Source organism: Eucyclogobius newberryi, unplaced genomic scaffold (assembly GCF_026437365.1).
Source record: "Eucyclogobius newberryi isolate DKJ021-1_F unplaced genomic scaffold, fEucNew1.0.hap1 SCAF_1, whole genome shotgun sequence".
Classification (NCBI taxonomy): Eukaryota; Metazoa; Chordata; class Actinopteri; order Gobiiformes; family Gobiidae; genus Eucyclogobius; species Eucyclogobius newberryi.
Window position 1 is genome coordinate 49141491 of NW_027315723.1, and position 6497 is coordinate 49147987.

Consider the following 6497-nt stretch of genomic DNA (forward strand, 5'->3'; position numbering starts at 1 on the left):
AAGTGTCGTCAGAAAAAAAGATTGTTTTGCTGATTTGGCGTGAAGTGTGTCAATCAGGACAAGTTTGTAGTTATGAACAAAGTTAGATAGACCCCCAAAAACCTAATGCATATTAGTCTTGGTAGTGATATTGTAGAAAACCCCTCCATACCGGTAATAGTTTTCAAGTGTTTTAAGTGTATTGAAGTAATCAGGATTTAAACATAAAAATATACAAAATGTCATAATAATTGACCCAATTAATGAGAAATGTAGTGACATATTTCTTTTTAATGATCTATGCTTTTGACAGATTACCATAAACTTAATCCAGTTCAAGCATTATTGAATATAAATAGTTTTCTGTAACGCTACAATAACAGCACTTTTACTAACCTTAATAAAGCATGAACAAAGACCTAATTCATAATGAACAAATGCTTTATTGGCCTGAATCATTGTTTAGTCACTACTTAAATAATTCCCTGACTTCCTAATTAATTAGTTATTAAGCCTGATTCATTCTTAAAGGATTCTTTCATTATTAACTCATTCTTTTCTCCATGCTTTATTAGGAAGTGGAACCTTGTGTGATGCGTTCCTTCCCAACAACTCGCGGTTTAGATTTGACTAAAAATGAACGTAAATTAAAAAACTGATTAGCTATAAATGGTTTTGCTTTAGTTTAGTTTAGTCCGCTCCAATTGCAACCCACATAATCACTATTGAGAGCCTGTTTTCACTGATGTCTACGTTTAGTCTTCCAATATCTTCACATAAATTAGCAAAAAACCTCTTATTTTGTCTAAAAGCTCCTACGTATTAGCTCATTATTCCGCTTCCTTGTTATTTTACGCTCAGTCTGACCGTCCTGTGTTGGGTTTCTCCAGATTTTGACCGTCCAAAAACATTTATTGTCAAATACTGTGCAGGTCTTGCCTTGTATGAATGAGGTCCATTTGTAGAATCAACCAAATATTGTAGTTTTCTTGTTGTAAGTTCTCGTGTTCGCAGCCATTTGCCTCCACCAGAGCAGTGACTTTAGCCAGAACATCCCAGAACATGTTTGAAAAGATAACTTATTATAATTCCGTACATTCATAAGTATGCTGACATGTTGAGACTGTTTTGTTTGTGATGTAACGGCACCAAAAGTGTGAATGAAGTAAAGTGTTAAAGGCATGGGACAACAGCGTTTAAAGTGTACAATACAATCTCAACGACAACACGAACCACAATGACAACGTTATGACGGCGTTATAAACTGGATCTACCCAATTTAACCGCTTCAAGTAGAACTAAGTCATTTTGGCATTTGGATTTTATTTTAATTTTATTTTTTGTTGAAATAAAACCGTTGTCTTCTGGTCGAAGTCGGCACACGTTACACGGCTGGTGTTCCGCCCGGAGACACCAGGGGGCGACACTTTAAACGCCCTGAAAAGACACGTTTCACCATCACTGGGACGTCCAAAGATGTTTAAGGTCAAAATGTTACTTGCTTCTCCTTTTTAAGTTGGTGAAATGTCTTTCTTCACAGAACAATTTCAATTCCCGTCTTAAGATGACATTAGCATGATATTATAATGTTATTTAGCACTTACATAACCACTTTAGTGACATGGTTTGTAGTGAGGTACTTTGCTGTCCCGTGCCTGTCTTGTGAGTCTGTGCTGTGTGTCTTTGTGTCTACCAAACTGTGCTTTCTGTATCATTCATATTTTGGAGGCGATTTGATTAAAACAAAAAAAAACATCTATAATATTAATAAATACGTCTGTGTAATTAAGTGATTTATGCCAATGAAGTGCCATTGTGCCGCTCTGCCATAGATTAAACCAGAGGTGCTTTGACCTGTGTGGACATTAGCAGGACTGCCCATAGGAATAATATTAGCATTTATTAATATATGCTATGGACCAAATCATACACTCCATATTTTTCAAATGACAATCACATTTTTATTTCCCCAAAAATATTGTCATTTAAAAAAACAAAAAACTCAATCATTTCCCATTTAAAAATAGTTTATCCTTGTGATGCTAACCAAGTATATGACATGTTTCCATATCTGCTAATGGCTCGGCTCGGTCTAATCTATGGGTCGTTGTACTGTAGCCGTTGTCATAGTGACGGTAAACAATATTTCTCTAGAAGAAGAGAAATGATTGGTTTTCCATTGATTGGTTTTGATACTTTGTGAACTTTATTTTCTTAATCTTTTTTTTTCATGCTGTTACTTTTGATATGATGTGGACTGTGTATATGTGCTGGATATTACTGTGTACTTAATAATAATGATGAATGCAGCCAATAAAATGTCTCGGAAAATCAAATTCATCTTGTGTAAAAGTTTATCAAATGTGTCTCTTTATTTGACCCATTTTTAATGTTCTTGAAAAGTGTGAGCTCAGTGCAGTGTCCGAGGATCGTCTAAAGATCAGACTCACACTCCACACTCCACACTCACAAAGCACCACAGCACCACAGCAACAAGCACCACAGCACCACAGCAACAAGCACCACAGCACCACAGCACCACAGCAACAAGCACCACAGCAACAAGCACCACAGCACCACAGCAACAAGCACCACAGCACCACAGCAACAAGCACCACAGCACCACAGCAACAAGCACCACAGCACCACAGCACCACAGCAACAAGCACCACAGCAACAAGCACCACAGCACCACAGCAACAAGCACCACAGCACCACAGCACCACAGCAACAAGCACCACAGCAACAAGCACCACAGCACCACAGCAACAAGCACCACAGCACCACAGCAACAAGCACCACAGCACCACAGCAACAAGCACCACAGCACCACAGCACCACAGCAACAAGCACCACAGCAACAAGCACCACAGCAACAAGCACCACAGCACCACAGCAACAAGCACCACAGCACCACAGCAACAAGCACCACAGCACCACAGCAACAAGCACCACAGCACCACAGCAACAAGCACCACAGCACCACAGCACCACAGCAACAAGCACCACAGCAACAAGCACCACAGCACCACAGCAACAAGCACCACAGCACCACAGCAACAAGCACCACAGCACCACAGCAACAAGCACCACAGCACCACAGCACCACAGCAACAAGCACCACAGCACCACAGCAACAAGCACCACAGCACCACAGCAACAAGCACCACAGCACCACAGCACCACAGCACCACAGCAACAAGCACCACAGCAACAAGCACCACAGCACCACAGCAACAAGCACCACAGCACCACAGCACCACAGCAACAAGCACCACAGCACCACAGCAACAAGCACCACAGCACCACAGCAACAAGCACCACAGCACCACAGCAACAAGCACCACAGCACCACAGCAACAAGCACCACAGCACCACAGCACCACAGCACCACAGCAACAAGCACCACAGCACCACAGCAACAAGCACCACAGCACCACAGCACCACAGCACCACAGCAACAAGCACCACAGCACCACAGCAACAAGCACCACAGCACCACAGCAACAAGCACCACAGCACCACAGCAACAAGCACCACAGCACCACAGCAACAAGCACCACAGCACCACAGCAACAAGCACCACAGCAACACAGCACTACAGCAACAAGCACCAAAGCACCACAGCAACAAGCACCAAAGCACTACAGCACCACAGCAACAAGCACCACAGCACCACAGCAACAAGCACCAAAGCACCACAGCAACAAGCACCACAGCACCACAGCACCACAGCACCAAGCACCACAGCACCACAGCACCACAGCAACAAGCACCAAAGCACCACAGCAACAAGCACCAAAGCACCACAGCAACAAGCACCACAGCACCACAGCACCACAGCAACAAGCACCACAGCAACAAGCACCACAGCACCACAGCACCAAGCACCACAGCACCACAGCACCACAGCAACAAGCACCAAAGCACCACAGCAACAAGCACCAAAGCACCACAGCAACAAGCACCACAGCACCACAGCAACAAGCACCACAGCAACAAGCACCAAAGCACCACAGCAACAAGCACCACAGCAACAAGCACCACAGCAGCAAGCACCAAAGCACCAAAGCACCACAGCAACAAGCACCACAGCAACAAGCACCAAAGCACCACAGCACCACAGCAACAAGCACCACAGCAACAAGCACCAAAGCACCACAGCACCACAGCAACAAGCACCACAGCAACAAGCACCACAGCAACAAGCACCACAGCAACAAGCACCAAAGCACCACAGCAACAAGCACCACAGCAACAAGCACCAAAGCACTACAGCACCACAGCAACAAGCACCACAGCACCACAGCAACAAGCACCACAGCAACACAGCACTACAGCAACAAGCACCAAAGCACCACAGCAACAAGCACCAAAGCACTACAGCACCACAGCAACAAGCACCAAAGCACCACAGCAACAAGCACCACAGCACCACAGCACCACAGCACCACAGCACCACAGCAACAAGCACCAAAGCACCACAGCAACAAGCACCACAGCACCACAGCAACAAGCACCACAGCACCACAGCACCACAGCAACAAGCACCACAGCAACAAGCACCACAGCACCACAGCACCAAGCACCACAGCACCACAGCACCACAGCAACAAGCACCAAAGCACCACAGCAACAAGCACCAAAGCACCACAGCAACAAGCACCACAGCACCACAGCAACAAGCACCACAGCAACAAGCACCAAAGCACCACAGCAACAAGCACCACAGCAACAAGCACCACAGCAGCAAGCACCAAAGCACCACAGCAACAAGCACCACAGCACCACAGCAACAAGCACCACAGCAACAAGCACCAAAGCACCACAGCACCACAGCAACAAGCACCACAGCAACAAGCACCAAAGCACCACAGCACCACAGCAACAAGCACCACAGCAACAAGCACGACAGCAACAAGCACCACAGCAACAAGCACCAAAGCACCACAGCAACAAGCACCACAGCAACAAGCACCAAAGCACTACAGCACCACAGCAACAAGCACCACAGCACCACAGCAACAAGCACCACAGCAACAAGCACCAAAGCACCACAGCAACAAGCACCAAAGCACTACAGCACCACAGCAACAAGCACCAAAGCACCACAGCAACAAGCACCACAGCACCACAGCACCACAGCACCACAGCACCAAGCACCACAGCACCACAGCAACAAGCACCAAAGCACCACAGCAACAAGCACCACAGCACCACAGCAACAAGCACCACAGCACCACAGCAACAAGCACCAAAGCACCACAGCAACAAGCACCACAGCACCACAGCAACAAGCACCACAGCAACAAGCACCACAGCACCACAGCACCACAGCAACAAGCACCACAGCAACAAGCACCAAAGCACCACAGCACCACAGCAACAAGCACCACAGCAACAAGCACCAAAGCACCACAGCACCACAGCAACAAGCACCACAGCAACAAGCACCACAGCACCACAGCAACAAGCACCACAGCAACAAGCACCACAGCACCACAGCAACAAGCACCACAGCAACAAGCACCAAAGCACTACAGCACCACAGCAACAAGCACCACAGCACCACAGCAACAAGCACCAAAGCACCACAGCAACAAGCACCACAGCACCACAGCACCACAGCACCAAGCACCACAGCACCACAGCACCACAGCAACAAGCACCAAAGCACCACAGCAACAAGCACCACAGCAACAAGCAACAGTCTGGTACATACGTCACATGTTACACAAACTGGTTAAATAAATGTCAAATAATATAAATAAATTATAGTAATAATGATTGGATGTGCATGGAAACAGACATAAACCCTACAAGACAAACAGAGAAACTCATTGACCTACATTTACATTTACCTATTTTTTTATACAGCACATACCGTATAAAAGAATAAAGAGCTAAAAAGGTCTGTGGTTTGAAATGTGCACATTGCCAGTTCAAAGGTTGTGTTGTTGTGCCCTTGGGCGCGGCTGTGGAAAGCACCGTGTTTGAGATCACTGTGTATCAGAAATCCTGTGGGTTTTTCCTAAAGTATTTGCTCTTGAGACATTGTGCAACAACTGAACAAGAACAACTATTTCACAACAACTAAAAGAGAAAAAATTAACATTCAACTCTTTCTCAATCAAAACCAGATAAAACCATCGAGACGAGCTGCACTGAGCAACAGAGAGTAACTACAGCTGTTACTCACATTCTACTGCTACAACAGGTACTACAACAGGTACTACTACTACTACTACTACTACTACTACTACTACTACTACTACTACTACTACTACTACTACTACTACTACTACAACAGAGAGTAACTACAGCTGTTACTCACATTCTACTGCTACAACAGGTACTACTACTACTACTACTACTACTACTACTACTACTACTACTACTACTACTACTACTACTACAACAGAGAGTAACTACAGCTGTTACTCACATTCTACTGCTACAACAGGTACTACTACTACTACTACTACTACTACTACTACTACTACTACTACTACTACTAC

General features: G+C 45.4%; 1 protein-coding gene across 2 annotated transcripts in view; it reads left to right on the forward strand.

Annotated features, from left to right (window-relative positions):
• Positions 1–2315, forward strand: part of arhgap1 (Rho GTPase activating protein 1) — a 23008-nt gene extending 20693 nt beyond the window's left edge. For both annotated transcript variants that reach the window (XM_072448029.1, XM_072448037.1), the window contains one exon: positions 1–2315. This exon is cut by the window's left edge and continues 1699 nt beyond it. The gene's annotated coding sequence lies outside the window, so the exon portion shown is untranslated.
• The last annotated feature ends 4182 nt before the right edge of the window (positions 2316–6497 follow it).